This window comes from Polypterus senegalus, chromosome 6, assembly GCF_016835505.1.
Source record: "Polypterus senegalus isolate Bchr_013 chromosome 6, ASM1683550v1, whole genome shotgun sequence".
Lineage (NCBI taxonomy): Eukaryota > Metazoa > Chordata > Cladistia > Polypteriformes > Polypteridae > Polypterus > Polypterus senegalus.
Genome location: NC_053159.1, coordinates 157,016,110 through 157,033,560, shown reverse-complemented (window position 1 = coordinate 157,033,560; position 17,451 = coordinate 157,016,110). Strand labels below are relative to the sequence as shown.

The 17,451-nt window shown below is 37.0% G+C and overlaps 1 protein-coding gene and 1 long non-coding RNA gene across 3 annotated transcripts in view; one reads left to right on the top strand and one right to left on the bottom strand.

The window, feature by feature from the left end:
• The window catches only part of mylka (myosin, light chain kinase a), a 272,709-nt gene extending 255,484 nt beyond the window's left edge, over window positions 1–17,225 (bottom strand). For both annotated transcript variants that reach the window (XM_039757417.1, XM_039757418.1), the window contains exon 1: window positions 17,034–17,225. The gene's annotated coding sequence lies outside the window, so the exon portion shown is untranslated. The remainder of the gene's footprint in view (window positions 1–17,033) is intronic.
• LOC120531738 overlaps window positions 1–17,451 on the top strand; it is a 70,451-nt gene that overhangs the window by 16,682 nt on the left and 36,318 nt on the right. The window lies entirely within an intron of this gene.

Sequence of the window (17,451 nt, the reverse complement as noted above, 5' to 3'; positions counted from 1 at the left end):
TTAATACTTGCATTACTTCGAAAATCCCACAACTGGTGATCTGAACTCTTTCCTCTCATGTGAATAAGGCTTTTCTGGTTAAAGGGCAACAATACTGACTGCTAACACTAGCACACATCTAAAGAGCAATTCTTAATTTGGCACAAAGAAAATAAAACATTTTAGGATGGCACAGTGGTAAGAGCTGCTGCCTTGTAGTAAGGAGATCAGGATTCTCTCTATATCTGCATGCGTTTCCTCCCACTGTCCAAAAACATGGAAGTCTGATGGACTGGAGATGTTAAAATGGCCCTGGTGTGTATGGTCATTCTGCAATGGACTGGTGCCCCATGACCCTGCTCAGCATTATGCGGACTTTGGAAATGGTATGGTATTACCATGCAATTCCTCAAATATTGTCATGATATGGAATTGTGCCATTTCTTGGAATTTTTACTCTTTGTGTCCATTGACCATTCAGTAAAAAATGCAACTGCAGTCAAAATAGAAACATTCTGTTATCATTTGAGTCTCTTGACTGTTCTTTAAACTCTTAGATATTGACTTTGAAAGAAATGTATTCAATTATGTTGAAAGTAAAATTCAAGTTATGATGAATTTGGCACAAGTCTGGAAAACTGGACAAATACTTGGAAAAGGAAGTTTATTGTAGACTAGTATAAAGTGACACATGTAGGCAAAAGGAACAATCTAAAAACAAGATATAGGATAAAGACCTACAGTAAGCAAATTTTGAAAATGATTTAAGAGATTGCATCAAGAAGACGTTTTCATTATCCATGGTTATTCAATGCAACTCAAACAAATACATATTGGTGGTCAAACTGGTAGCCATCCTAAACACAGCCATTTACATTTAAATACTACCAAATTAAGACCAATATCCCAAGACCAAAAAACACGAGAATGCAGGGCTGCTGTCAAGTGACCAATATTTTTTAATTAAAATGCTATCAAAAAAGCAAGACACACTAAGTATGTACTCAAAACTTTAAAATACTTTAACTGCAGAATCCTCCCATTCATTTTGAAAGGAAACAAAAAAAATAAAAGAAAACTGGAAATGTTCATTTTTACATTAGCATTGAATGATTTAACATTTGCTTTTGTTTAAATTCTGACTTTCTCTAGATTTTTTCCTTTTATAGAACAATATGCTGCTGTAAATGAGTCACTTTTCTGCTATGTTTTTTTAAAGTCAATAGCAGTCAAACATTCATGCTAGCCTTAAAGTGAGCTAGTGGCCGTTTCTAATCCGCTCGTACACAATGCAGCAGCCTCAGCCTCTCTATTGTTGAAAGTACTGTACAACTGTGACATCAACAGCAAAATCTTTCAACTTTTTATCTTCCTAAAGCTAATGTTCTAAAAGAACTAGGAAAAATAAAGCCTTTCCATTAGCATTACACTCTTGCATTGACTTTCCTATAAAAAAAAAAAAATCTCTCTGTTCATAGAATATTGCCAGAATTTTCATTGGTACTGGCAGTATCAGCAGTATAGACCAATTGTGTTTAAGAATACTGAGGGCTCCTATTACCTTATTTCACTTTTAGTAAACAAAACATGATTTCTCCGACAGCTGACCAGCTTCACACAGATCTAGTTTTAAAAGTATTTTTACATAGGAAGAATTTATGTTATTCCTCACAAGATTACTGCTCTATGGAGTATCAGCACATACAGTATGTTGGATTATGTGGAAGGCAGAATCAGGTTGGCAGTTGGGCTCCAGCTACTTTTGTTTCATCAATATTTACAGGTCATATTTTGCGATGTCATTGTAGCAAGTCAACCTGTGACAGAGCATGCAGGCGAGCTTCCACAAGAGAAAAGGTGTAACAAAGCAAACTGAAGGAGCTTAAAAAGGAGGTAAAATGAATTGCACAATAGTGCAAAAGAAATGCGACGGCTGGTGCAGCGTGAAGGCTCATATGGAAAGTAATCCCCCTTGAAGAGGTAGAGAAGTGGCATCCCTAACTAGCGTCGGGAGTTCATAACGATCCTTTCTTAAAGGGCCTATAAACACAAACAAGAAGATGTTTAATGATCCTTGAAAAGACTGTGTGTCTGTGTAAGGCAAATTATTTCTTAATAATCTTAATTTGCCACAAAATTATGTTCCAATGTAAAGGATTTTTATTTTAATAAATTTTAAAACTACCCTCTCTGTTCTTGCACATTATAGGTTAGATGCGAGCACTCAATTGAAAAACCTACTAAAATTTGACCTGCAAGTGCTCATTTCTCCATGGAAAAGTACTTGCAGCCAAAGACAGGAAAAAAAAAAACCAAACATGTTCCTGACTGCACATTATTGAAGATAACTGCAAATGTATTTCAGGCGAGTCAGTTTACTATAGCTACACCTGAAGCAGGCTGAAATGTAGATCCACGTAATAACAATAGCAATGTCACTCATGCACAAACTGAATACTGTATAAATGGGTAGCTCTTATGTACAGCGGCAAGGTGGAACAACCGTTACTGGTTTTACTTCACAGATCTAGCATCATGGGTTTGAATTGTGTACCTGGTTATTGTCTGTAATAACATCACTCTCCATATGGTCACTCAGATGTCATCGTTGACGTGTGAGACCCCTAAAACTACAAAAAATAAGATCAACAAACAAACTTACACTAATAAAAGCTTTCCATTTGATTATTCAGATTGCGATTGTTTCTCCTAGTCTAATTTTGGAAAATTTGAAAACTTTTGTCCTTATCTGTTGCACATACTGCGGCCTCACGTAACAATTTGGCTAATCCCCTGAAATTTCTACGTTTTTTAGCAGTGGAGGCAGCACATCCACACCCCTACAGCAAAGGGACTCTTCCTGAGTTGCAAGAACTTCACATTTTCCAAATGTGCACTACCAATCACCACTCGTCCATTGCATTGCTGCACCTTCCAGTGGCATGTTTTGCCTTTCAAATTCTGCTCTACTCTGTTCTTTCCTCTTTGATCTGTTGGATCACCTCATTAGTATATTCTAGCTCATACAAATAAGGTTCAGCAGTAATTCTTACTGTTATCTTCTCCTTCATAGTATTTAGGTGCATGAGCATGGAAAAGGTGCTATATAATTAAAATGCAGTATTATAGTCCAACATTTTGTTGATTTAAAACAATAATTTATTTGTTTATAACCTGAAAGAAAAAAAATGTACCCAAAAGCAGGTGACTCCCAAAAGTGGAGTATGCAGTATTCACAACACAAGCTAGAACACACACTAGTCCTGTAGGGGCTGAAAGTTTGTTGTAGTGATAGAGAAATTTGCCAAGATGAGGCGCAAAACCTGTGTTCTTTTAAAATGGTTGAATCTCACAAATGGTTTATTTACTTGGTTTAATTTTTTTCTAAAGCAAAGGGGATACACGGTTTATAATATTTATGCAATTTCAAGACGTGGATTAATATCTGTTAAAATTCTTGCCTGAAAAAAAAAAAAAAGTAATGTTTTCATAAATTAACATACCAGGACTATGAAAAGATAAAAAAATAAATTTGGTATTTTTCCAAGTTGAAGTATAAAATTACAAGGAAGCTACAATTAGTAATTTTTACATCATGTTGAAATATAATAGGTCTTCAATGTTAGAAATGATGGAATGAAAGATGTTTTGTTTGGTACAAATAATGATCTTTCTTCATTAGAATATCTTTTTTGAAAATTGTCTATAAACCTCGATTGCTTTAGAAAGATTTTGAAAACTAAAAATTATGCTCTTGAGATCACTTGATTTCAGTTGTGTGACAATTGTGAAACCTTTTCTTTAGTAGGCTGCATTGTAGGGCTTTTTTCTGATAACCTCTGAGGGAGCATTCAGACATTGTAGATACACATTTTCTTTGGTTTGTCTTTATATAGTTTTTATTAACGTTTACAAAGATGTTTTGAAAGGTAATATTAAAGTCTGTTTGGGCACCTTGTTTTTGTTCAAAGGGGAAACTACGAAAGTATCCAAGAAAACCCTGAATACAATGAGGACTGATTGAGGTCATTTATGTTGGGTAGAATGACTAGAGGGGGCTGGGCGGTCTTGTGGCCTGGAACCCCTGCAGATTTTTTTTTTTCTTCAGCCATCTGGAGTTTTATTGTCCTCCCTTGCCATCAGACCTTACTTTTATTCTATGTTAATTAATGTTCCCTTATTTTCTTATATATTTTGTCTTTTTTCTCTTTCTTCATCATGTAAAGCACTTTGAGCTACATCATTTGTATGAAAACGTGCTATAGAAATAAATGTTGTTGTAAGCTGGAATCAGTCTGAAATGTATAAGCATATACATTATACTGTTATAAATATATTTTTTTAATTATATTGTGATGTCAACTTTTGTCTGTACTATCTACCCCTAGTTATAATTTTCTTCTATTACTCTGTGAAAGTTCACACAAAGAAATACACTCAATAAAATAAACATTATGATGGCAAGTAAAAAACTTCCTCAAAAAGGTGCACATTTACACAGGCCATGATTCCATACCAAAAGTAATTCATAGATTAGGACTCTCTTACCCGTTTGATGCTTCAGTATGGAGAGAAGCACGAGTTGTTTGCAGGGAAAAATAAAGAATGACTTGGAAGCAAGATGGAATGAGTTTGCAAACGTGGGTGGATATGGCAACCACAAGGACAGCAGTATTACAATTCACTTTAATCTTATACTGAACCTTAAATGAAGAGAATGGTTTCTGTCTGAAAAGAAAACCTCCAGTTGGAATGCTTTGAAACAGTGTGAATAATTTTTGAAATCAGATGACAGACCACCAAAGTTACCACTGTGTAAGCCACTTGCAATTTACAGAAGACTTTCAGTAACAATGCCAAACCTCGCTCTCCCTCCTCCAGGCTCTACAATAATCTACATTATCAAATAAACACATTAATATATGTTATTCTCGAGATGCATTAGAAACTAAAGTAGCAGAACTTCAACAATCTGTCAATGCACTGCAATCATTTAATTTATGTAGCAACTTTCCCAGGACATCTCATTTTAACAATTAAGTATTATTTTCTAACTGCCTTCATACAAAACACTAAAGAGACATAACACCTCCCCATAACCACATTTTACTAAACAATTACTGTCAATGTGGATGCCATCTTCAGTATATATAGTTGGATTTAATGATGAATCAACAAAAAAATAACAAAAAAAAAATAATCAGTAAGCCTTTGATAAATGACAATTTATACTTGGACAGTCTGAAATATTCAATATTTTCTTCATAAGTTCTGCTTGTAAACTGTGCCTTTCCCTTCAACAGGGTTTATTCTATCATAAATGTAATATAGAAGGCACTGAATTTACAAAGTAAATATGCAAAGTGAAATGACAAAACAGAATAAAAGCAACCATGCACAAAGTCCCTTCTCTTGTGTTGAACACCACATACTGCCATTACCCCAATCCCATGAAGGATTTTGTAACTTCATATGTCATAAGGATGCACCAAACACAGCTATTTGACTCATGTAGTTGCTTACTGACCTCCATCAGGATTATTAAAAAAAACTTCAGATTACCACCAAGTCTGGACCCACATTATACATGTTCTGTCATACACACACCCCATTTCACTAACTTGGCAGGAAGAAGATGTGTCTTTAGGGGTACCTGTGCTTCTTTTAAAAGACTCAAAGTTCTATCAGAGCAGCCTACTTTCAGGTCATTCACAAGTACTGTATATTGACATTGCTGCAAAAACGATTACTTGCTCTTGGAAGTATAAATATGCAAAATAAGAGTGAGTATACTGTCACCATCCCACACACTTTAACACATTTCATCTGAACACAGTATTAATCAACACAACCATTGTCTTTCATAAAAGATTGGCCAAATTTATACTGAAAATAGAACAAATGCACACAAAGCCAGATAATGTGCAGAGCAAGACATAAAATTGTAAGATTTTTTACTTGCATTGTTCACACTGATTAAAAGACATGTTAAATGATAATCTAAGCCATTCAACCCTACCCTTCCTTCCAGCAAATAGCTAGAACCCGGATTGGATCAGATTAAAGTAAGAAGCAGTGAAGTCTTCACAGAGATTGTCTGCATGCTCTTCTCAATGGTGACTTTGCCCATAAAACAACAGTGCCCAACCCTCCCCTTTGCCTTTTCGGATAACTGGAGACCCTTCACTCCACTAGCTTTATCTATATTAAAGCAACTTCATTACATATTATTTTCAAGTCAAACTTAATCCAATTTAGGGTCACTTCAACCAGAGACTATTCCATTACCACTGGGTAATCGGCAGGACGAAAGCCCTGGAATGGACACCAGTAAATCACAAGGCCTTATACTTTAGACTAGCAAATTTTTGTTACGGTATGTTTAACTACTGACTTAGTAACTTAATGTTACTGTATAATGGATACAAATGTGCTTAAGCATTTTGAACCAATTCTCAGTGAAGAGTCCCATATAACTGTACCACTGAACTGGTACTATTACCTTGGTCAAGTGCAAGTTAAGGATATGAACACAAAAATTAGGCACTCAATGTTTCCATCAATCAAGATGAGGATTACATGCAAGTACAAAAATCAAGAGCACAGTTTTAAAATTTTGACTTTGCTGTACCTGAATCTCTATTTGATCAAAAGTCTGACTGTACAGGTCAATAATATGTATCCATTTAAGCTTCAATTAAAGGCAAACTGAACAACATCCAGAAGTCAAGACATATCAGTAACTAAACCAAAATAGTCACTCACCATGTAATAGGCTATACTCTTGTCTAGCATTAAATAAATAAATAAAAAAAACATACATACGCAGCTTTGTCTGTTGGTCATTACAGATCTAGATTATGCAAATATTGAAAATGATAGAAAAAAAGTTAAAAAACAGAAGTATAAACAGAACATGCAACTACCTTAGCCAAGAGGATAGACAAAAATAAACAAACAAACAATCTTCAAAAATGTCATTCACCCATTTTATATTGTAACTGGTATTTTTCACAGTAAGATCTGTTCTTTTTATGATCCAGATTTGTGATTATTATTTTATTATCGAGCATGAGGAATTAAACAATTATATTCCCAAAGTAAAATAAAAAGGCAATACAGTAAAAAAACAAATACAGTACAGTAAATGAAAGCTATTTATCATCGTCAATTCAAACTCACAGAAATATTTTCTACTGCTGAACAGAACCAGAAGGGTTTACTTAAGACTAGTTACTACTTACTACATATGTCAGAAAAATACCCTCAAAGCCTTTACATTTGTTTTCTATAATCTTGGTCACAGTATTTAAAGAAGTGGTACTCACCAAGGGATACTATAAAATGTGATTATTGTATAAATCAGAATGTAATTTCAGAAAACAGATATCATATAGTTTGATATAAATCTGCAGTTGATATTTCAAAACCAAAAAAAAAAATCTGGAGGGTGGGTGGGTGCTTGATGGGTGCTTATTCAAAGTAAAACAGTGCATGGAATTTGGAACACCAAAAGCACACTGAGATCTGACACTGTGCTGTAAAATTCAGCAGATTTCAGTGTTGTTTTGAAGAAATGAATGCCAAGACCTTGCCTGCCAGCAAACAGCTGGAAAAAAGGAATTCTTTAAGAGCTTTGTTACTAGTAAGTACTACTATTTAAGTCATCTGCTTTCAATTAGGATTGGCTCAAGCAAGTGTGCGATTTATTACTTTTTATCTATTTTACCAACAGTTTATAGACTTCATTTTTCAATTTAAAAATAAATGCAAACCCATCAGAAAGTTTTTTTGTTTTTTTTTTAAAATAGCAAACTGTCAACAATATTTTATTTTTTAAAGTCCGACAGTCCTCATAATCAAACAAAGTTTACAAGAGGTGGAAATTTTATTCAAAGTGTCCTGTTGAAACAAGTAGCATCTCAATCTTAACAATTTCAGCTTGCAATTTCAGTGTTGTCCCCACATAAACCTTTTGTCACTCTGAATCTTATACTGAAGCAAAGCTGGCTCAATTTAGTAAAGATCAAACAGGCTCTGTTTGCACCATAATATTTAAGAGATTTGTATCATGCCACAGAACATCCATTTTTATAGTGATCTTGGAATTACTGCTTGATGTTCATGTTTGTCAGTTTACCGTGAAAAATATAAGAAGGGTGCAATTTTGAAAATAAATAAAAATTACCCACTATACAACAGAAAGTTAAGTTAATAAACTATTTGCGCCATAAAATGTACACACAGAAAATGAAGTTGTATTGGCATTTTATGTCACCATCCAAAAAAAGTACAAAGATGTGGTGGTGTTGTTAAAAATGCATATTTTTTTTACTTTACATTTTTACCTTTTATGGAGAGGCAAAAGCAACAAAACATAATTAAATATTTAGGTCTTTCGATGTTGACAAATGCCATTATATTTAAAGACTATCAATTTTAATCTGGAAGAAAAATCCATTCTCTGTCCAAATTTTCCTTTTCTTGGACCTTTCCATATTCTCTCAAACATATCCAATCCTGCACATGTTGTTCTGTCTGGGTGCCATCACTGGCCTCTAGCTAGAAATAGCCCTCTTCCATTTCTGTTGACTCTTGGAAATCTTTCTATAACCTAACTTTGAGGATTAACAGAGCCTCTGAGCCCCAAGGCCATGGACTAGATTTTGGTCACCAAGCTTGGGGTGATTATTTATCTGTTGGCTAGTGTTAATGGGAAGTCACCCTACTTGTTGCCTTTCTTTTGTAGCTGGCTGTGGGTCACTTCCCTTTTTTATTAGTTGTACAGACTCCTTCTGGACACAGTCCCTATTTATTTTTATTATTGTTTCTTATTGTTATCTTAAAATTGCACACATTCTGTAAAAAAATAATTTTATTCACAAAAAACTTTTATGGTTCACGTCCATCCCAGTAGCATGGTCCACAAGGCAGAAACTCACTCATACTAGGTCAGTGTAGAGACTGCATTTAATATAACATGCACTGTACCTTTAAAGTGCAGGAGGAAAGAAGAAAAAAATATGAAGAAATATTGTGGGGGATTGTGCAAATCCCTTGGGGATGGCAACCAAACCAAAGATCAAACCCAGATCTCTGGAGCTGTAAGAACATTGTGCTATCCACTTCACCACCATGCCGCCAGTAGTAAATTAGTGTGGTAATAAGTCTATCGTAAACCGAGACAAAAAACTAGAGACAGTGGCCAAGAACGACAGTTTATTTGGCCAAACTTAAGGCTTCTGTTTTATCCAAAGAAACTGTTCCATCTGTACAGCTTCCCTCTCTCCTACTTTTTCAGTCTCCTCTGCTCTGCCCAGACAAATAGCATTCCTTATTAAGATCCCAGAAATGATGTTCCTGTCCAACACAGTTGTATATTACTAATACACACCATTGCAGCATTGACACTGCATTCAACAAGAACTACATTATATGTATCAGAATCATATCAGAAACAATGCACGTTTATCATCCTAATAACCGACAATGTTAAAAACCAAATGCATTAAATAAATAATTTCATAATCAGAAAAAAAAAAGTCAAAAATGTGTTTAATAATACACATTTGAAAAATTTAAAACGGAATATCCCTTTGCTGTTCTACAAAACTTCAAAGTTGTATCTTATGCAGTTCTGTAACTTAATCTAGTATATTTTCCTTCTCTTGGTTTAGAGAGGACTAGAAATAAAAACAACTCCTATTGTACCGAGTAACGTTTCCCCCATGAAAGAGTGTAGGGTTTTGGCAATCTAGACATTTTCTGCCCCACTGAAGCTGTGGAAAAGATAACATCTTAGCCAAGATCTGCATACAAATAATTCAATTGCCACAGAAACTGCAGTCTTACTTGAAAGCAGTGTTAAATTGTGAGTTATGAAAGCAATGCATAGAAAACAAATCCCTTTTTCTGAGCTCACATATTTCAATTTAGGGTTTACTCAGCTGGGGTCTATTCCTGCTATATTCAATCCTAGAAAATATGCCAGTCCTTCACAGATTATACACAAAGATACATCCACACTCATACATATCAGTAAAGTTTGAATAGTGAAACTAATTTGCACATCTTTGAAATATGGGAGGAAAACTAGAGTACACAAAGGAAAATCCTTAAAGAGGGAGAATTTGTTGTTTGCACAGTGACCAGTTAAGAATCACAGTTGTGGAGTCGGCACACAAAACCTTTGACTCCAACTCCTGTTACTCAATTTCTGGTACTGTGGATTTTGACTCCTCTATTTGTAATTATATTAATATATTTACTATGTTCATTGAAAGAACACAACATCCAAGATACATGTATTTCATCACTACAGCATGAATCATCAGGCTACTTTAGCACTCTTGCACGTTAAAGTTCAGGTTTAAAGCCCTTAGCAATGATGTTGTAGCTTATAAACACTGAGTAACATTAAACAAAAGACTAAACTTAAAAAATTTAATATATTTTAGGAAAAGTATAGAAAAAAAAAAGTTTAGTCAAATTGGTATATGTGAAACTGGAAATTTTAAACACATTATATTACAATTTATATTTAGACAGAGTCATAGTTGGTACATTTTTACCAGCTTCAACTCCAGTAACTCACAAATTGCTTCCGACTCCCAACTCCACAACCCTGTTCAGAATCTAGCCCGTTCTCTACGAGCTGTAATGAAGTTGACCTAACCACCTCGATACAGTCTGCAGAAGACAAGTTTCACATTTTATCTCAGGTTAACTTTTTAATGTACATTTTCACACATCTGTTAGCAGGACATCTTGACATGGCTTTGAAACGTGGATCATATTTGCGTATTTGTAAACAGATATAAATTCTTTCTGACGTGTCACTAATCACAATATTTTTGATTTTTATAAGATGAATAAAGGATCAACGTCTGAAAACATATGTAGCTGCAAGTGAGCAAAAGCAGGTGTCCATTTACTTTAGCCGAATTTTTTGTGGAATCACCATCAAAAGTTAATCAGAAGAGAGCTTTAGAACCTTTCACCTTTAATGTACTAATTTGAAAAAGATTATTGTGAAAGAATTAATCTTTACCATTTAACTATAGCAGGCCTACTTCTTTGACGGCTAATTTAGATTTTTATTACCTTTAAATTCCAAAAAAAGAAAGATTACTAAAGGTCTGGAAGCTGATTTTGCGGAGGATATAGGTTTGAGCTTATACAGGCATAAATCCAAGCTCTCAAATGAACTGAAAAATAAGACACCTACTGAATGTGTTTGCACTAAGAGAGGGTAACGAGATCCCACTTTCATTTTGTAGTGGCGGCTCTCCGATTTCACAGGAGGAACATTTGGGGAAGGTCTTCCACTGTTACAGATAGGTATTAGAGAACTGTAAACCGTACCCATTTTCATTATAACCAGTTTTACTTTAACTCCAATCTTAAGCAACCTGCCATTTCCTACAATAATTTTATCAATACAGAAATTCACAAAAAGGTTTATTTACATCACATTTGGTTGAAAATGCAAGATTTTTTTTCTTTGTTCTTATTTATTGCATCCTGGTTATGTTAGCCACTGCTTGATAATGGTCACAAAACTAGAAATTCCACTAAACCAACTCTCCTACATACAAGCAGGGTGAAACAGAGTTAAAACAGATACTGCTGCTACCTAATAGTTCTAGAGTACTTGGTGTGAATCCTGGCTCAGCCACCCTCAGCACTGCTCAAAACAGAGAAATAAAAATGGCTACAGAAGCTTTAATAAGTTGAGCTTTGAGTTCAGAGGAGTTTGCACAAACTTTTAATTGCAAAGGTCTGTACAAAAGGTGACCAAGGGCAAGAATGTTGAAAGATTAAAATGAGTGTAGAATGCATTCCAAACAGCAAAAATAACAAACACTTTCCAAGGCACTCTCCTAAACAGCATGCTGGGAATATTTATTTTCAATCATCATTTGGTGTTTTCTTTACTCTCATTTCCATCTGCATGGGAGGCAATAACATTCTAATTCAGAAAGTTTAATTTTATTGGTGCCATAGCTAACTGAACAATTCATATGACAGATTAAATAACTTTTTACCTACTGGACATCCATTCACCCCTCCCAATCATTTTCCTCCTTGCAATGTTTAATGACTCCAAACCTCCATCTTTGTATTTTCTGTGATCACTCCAAGGAATTGTTAAACTTACAGTCAGTGAATTGGAACATCCCAAAAAATCATATGAACTGCACCTAAACAAATCAGTAGCTGAAACTTTACCTAAAAAACACAAATGGGCAATGTTTCTGTCCAAAAATATCAGGCACTGTTCATTTAAGACAATTTCTCTAACTCCATAGTGTCTACGCCATTCCTTTGGCCCCATGGAGCTCATTGGTCTTCAGATATTTAAGAGGATATCAACTTTAGGTCTAGTAGAAATATACAACTTTACATTATCAAATGAAAATCCAGAAGGACTCATGAAAGATTTATTTATGCATTTATACCTTTTTTGCCTAATACTATAAAAAGGGTACTATTGTTGACTCTGAAGATCCCATTGATCGATGTTTTTGATTAGAATGGAGTAGTTCATTTTTGCTTTCCTTTTTTTGTTTTGATTAATTATTTCTCCATGGGCAATTGTTTTTATTACAGACTTCCTTAAGTGTGCCGATATACAGCTGAACATTTATGCAGAGCAATGTGCCCTTTAATTCATTGCATTCTTCCCAAATTGGGTTTTTGAAAGCAGACACTTTACATTATAAACAGGGTTCCCACACAATAACATTTTTATGCAAAGTACAACCGATAGGAAGTATTGCTTATACATCCATCCATCCATTTTCTAACCCGCTGAATCCGAATACAGGGTCACGGGGGTCTGCTGGAGCCAGTCCCAGCCAACACAGGGCACAAGGCAGGAACCAATCCTGGGCAGGGTGCCAACCCACCGCAGGACACACACAAACACACCTACACACCAAGCACACACTAGGGCCAATTTAGAATCGCCAATCCACCTAACCTGCATGTCTTTGGATTGTGGGAGGAAACCGGAGCGCCCGAGGAAACCCACGCAGACACGGGAGAACATGCAAACTCCACGCAGGGAGAACCCGGGAAGCGAACCCGGGTCTCCTAACTGCGAGGCGGCAGCGCTACCACTGCGCCACCGTGCCGCCCATTGCTTATACACTTATTTATAAATTCATACCTAGATGTATAGCGTACAGCTCTTTCCCTCTGCTTAAATGAAATTAAAAATGACAAAAAAGTCAAGTATATTATTACTTTGTGATCAGTTACAGATATTTTAAGGTAATTAATTCTTTGACAGATAGTACAGTTGCATAATAGTTAGCACTGCAACCTCACTGAGCCATGGTCTCAAATGTTGCCCTTATTTGCTATTTGTGTTATTTTGCTCCTTGCTCCTTCTCCATGTGCATTGTGGAGACTGGCCCGGCCACAGACAGGCAGACACGTTGGTTTCACCACACACACGTTTATTATACATTATTTACAATTATTAAAGTGCTCCACGAACCCCACAAGTCCCCAAAGTCCTGGCCACACAATGCCTTTCTTCAGACCAGCTCCTTCTCTCCTCTCCAGCTCAGTCCAGCTCCGAAAGGAGGCGGCCCCTTTTATAGCACCCGGATGTGCTCCAGGTGGGTTCTGGCAATCTTCCATGGACACGCCCCCGTGTGGCGGAAGTGCCGGCTGCATCCCTGGAAGCACTCTGGGTGTCCCCTCTCTTCTTCCCCCCAGCACTTCCGGGTGTGGTGGAAGTGCTGAGGTCCAGGGCTCCAAAGGCATGGGGGCGCCCCCTGGCGGTGACCACAGGCCCCTACAGGGTGGAGCTTCAAAGCTCTGTACCTGTGGCCCCCAAAGGAACAAGGGCAGTCGCCCCCACATGGTCTGGGGAAGGTGTAAGCCCTCCTCCGGTCTTCCTAGGCGTCCCGGCCGGGTCGCCACCCCAGCCATCTCCAACAGTATGCATCTTTTTTTTTTCCTTTACTTACTTACTTTGGCCTTCTTTCCACATCTTAAAGACATGAACTTTAGGTCAACCAACATTTCTGTGTTAGCCCCCTCGTGAGTGAGCGAGTTCATGTGAGCCAACCTTGCATTAAATATAAACGCTGTCTATGGTTGGTTAGTGCCTTGCACCCGACAGACTTCATCCCCCTTAATTTTGTTATTTTCATATGAAAACTCCGTCACTGATCAATAGAAAAAAACTAAATGATGTCTATTTAACTCTATTTGATCCTGGATATTGATAAATCACTAGTTCTGGCAATGACACAAATTCTTGTGACAGCAACATGAAACTGTTAAGTAAACTCTGACGGCTTGGGTTTATCAACAGCACTGAGTCGTCATTAAAATTTCCAAATTTCACAGTATGAACGTCTTTCTCCACTCTGTAATAGAACATTACTGATTTACTTACTAAAGCAAGAATGTCTTTTTACTTAAAGCACTGAAAGGTATAGTCTTTTTGTTATTGAGTACTGTACATTAATGGTTATGGTTCAGAATATATACTAATTAAAATATATAGACCGCCTTGTAAATCTCAAGATAAACTAATGTAGGCAGTAAAAACTTTTGCAAAAGGGTCTTTGCATTCTGGAATGATCTGCCTGCCTATGTAAGGGACAGTTACTCTTTAGCCATGATTCAAGTGTTGGTACAGATGAGGACTATCTTCAGTATAGGGTTCTTCCATCCTGGACTCGGAAGCAGACCCAAAGCATATTGGAGAAGTGACATTATCAATGTGAAAACCCAGTACTGGACAAACACAAGATATCACAGCATGAATTAAACATTATCAGCATTTTGACTTCTGCAGGACAGACTGACCCAGGTACTCAAGATATTTAATGTTTTTGCAAAAAGAACCCAGACCCAGAGGTTCATTTTCCTAACATTCCAATTGCACTAGAAATTGTTTCTTTCTCCTTTGTTGCCACCTGGTGTTAAAAACGTGAACCATTTAACAAAGCAATCTGGGACTGCAAAAAAAAAAACATTCCTGTCAGATGGAGTAGTACAATTTGCACAAAAAGTGGCACAAAAAACAGGGGGCATTTAAGTAAGATCTGATGATTCTAAAACCCAGATTCACTGGTCTAGGACAACGCCAAATAGGTTATCTTTAGTACTGTGTAAAACCTACACTGTTGTTGATATAACTGGATATGCATTGTGGCAGGCAGTAGATCCAGTTTACCAGCTCCTCTTCCACAGAGGGTTACAACAATGGTCTACAGAATGTACATACAGTAGCTGATGGAATAATCTACCATATACTGTATGCTATATATAAGACAAGTCACTTCTGCATCATCTTCATATATGAATCCAATAGTCAACAGTTCTAAGGTTGGGTCTCACTGAAGAAAATGTTCTTATACCTATCCACATCAGGCCTTGTTACTAAAGTTTAGTAAATTGAGATAATGTGAGCTACAAGGAGACACCAAATATCAGACTATGAAATGTGAATTGCACCCCAACAATACAAGTTATTGCCTTAAGGTATGATTTACTAGCCAGTCAATGGTGGACACAATGTCCCTATAGATGGCAAGTTAAATTGTATGAGCGATGCTTCACATGTGGTTAAAGTCTTCTTATTGTGAAGAATCAACACTACAAACATTATGCAGTCACCATGTTTGCACTCTATCGGATTATTGCTATTTTACAGTTAGGCAGATAAAACAGTCTTCTGTTGATGGTGATGAATATAACAGACATATGTTACTATGGTGGTCTCCCCTGTCAGTTCCAATGCAAATACAAATTAGTTGTGTCTCAGTTTTGCTACTCTTTGTACATGATTGTATCTGGATAGTGCTGCAAAATCAGGATTTTGTAATGAATAAACCACCCCCCAATTTGCAAACTGTACATTACTCCCAATTGAGAAGTGCAATACATGAACAAACTGATCAGTAATCAAAGCAAGCTATAACAACCAGAACTCTAAATGTACGTTTGTACAACAAACAGGCTTCTGTGGCTGAAAATCTGCTTAGCATTCATAGCACCCAGAAACTCCAACTTAACATGGTAGAAGGAGGGGTCTGACAACTAATCTGGTGAGGTAGGTACAGTTAGGGTTGACAAAAGACAGCACTTCCTTTATTATGGTTGCTTTCCTGGTTCATTTCTTCTACAGTGCAATACATCTTTTTGCTTGTTTATATCACGCATACCTGCACCACATAATGCAAACTTTCTGCATCGGAAAGTTTAAGGGTTCATGCAAAACACACCCTTTATAGGTTTCAGAAATTGCTTGTGTAACCTATTTAACATTCCTTTATCGTGCACAACTACTGTTGCCATATCATACCACCAATCTTAAATAAATAAATAAAATCCGCGATGACTTTTGTCCTACAGCAACAAAAAGAAAAACATCGCCACCCAAAATTTCCGCTTGGAAGTGGAAAGCCTGCTTGAGGGAAAACAAAAAACTTTGGTGTAAGTCAACAAGTGGCCTATGTGAGGCGCCGCTAGGCAGCTGAATGGCGGAATGAGGTGGAAAACAACGAAAGCGCTCGATCCGGACTTTTAAAATTACTTTGTATGACACTTTGTGATGCTGCGCTCTGTGAGAGTCGCTATATATCACTACCATTGAAAAACTGGCATGAGGTCATTATCGCCTCTCCGGTACCCGCACAGGTCTTAAACATCTTACTTAAACCCCATGCTGCAGTGAAGGTTTATAGAGCAAGCACCCGGCTCCAGCACGGGGATCAAGGCGCTCGTGATGCTAACACTCCGCTTAGATTTTTTTAAGGCTTCTTTAAATGACGAGCATTTAAAACCCTGCCGATAAAACCTGCACAGCTGCCACATGAGAGGCGTTTACTGTGAAACTTACCGGTTAAACACTGTTAAATACATTTCTAAATTTCCTCACTTTTAAGGGTGTGCGTCGCAACATCGCGAGTTTGAAGCGTGCACTTAAAGTCAAGCGAATTACTGGCGACGAATCTCACACTTTCCCCTTGTATACCTGCTGCAGGATTGTTGAAAAGGTAGCAAGGTAAAGAATCACTTACCATGCAATGCACAAGCCGTGTTATCGTGTCGTGCCAAATCAAACCGAGAACCATCCACCAGAGTTTGGAGCATCAGTCGGCGCGCGCCACACGAGCGAACAGCCCCAGCACCACATTTACTTACGTGCGTGCGCGCGCCCAGGGTGGGGAGAAGGGGGCGGGGTCAAGGTAGTGAGCCTTTCGCTTTTTTATGGTCCAGTACTTCAGATTTTTCAGTCACCCTCGGCCTTATTAGGAAGTGATCTGATCTCTTTCTTTCCAGCATCTGTGTTAAATTTCAAAGGGAGAGAGAGGGAATGACGTGAAGCGGTTATGACAAGTGGACTTGTTTTGAGACTTTATCACAAAGACTCGCTCGACACCCTGAGCAGCGCGGCACCGCTAATTAAAGAGCTCAGTGGAAATCCGCCGCTCTTAT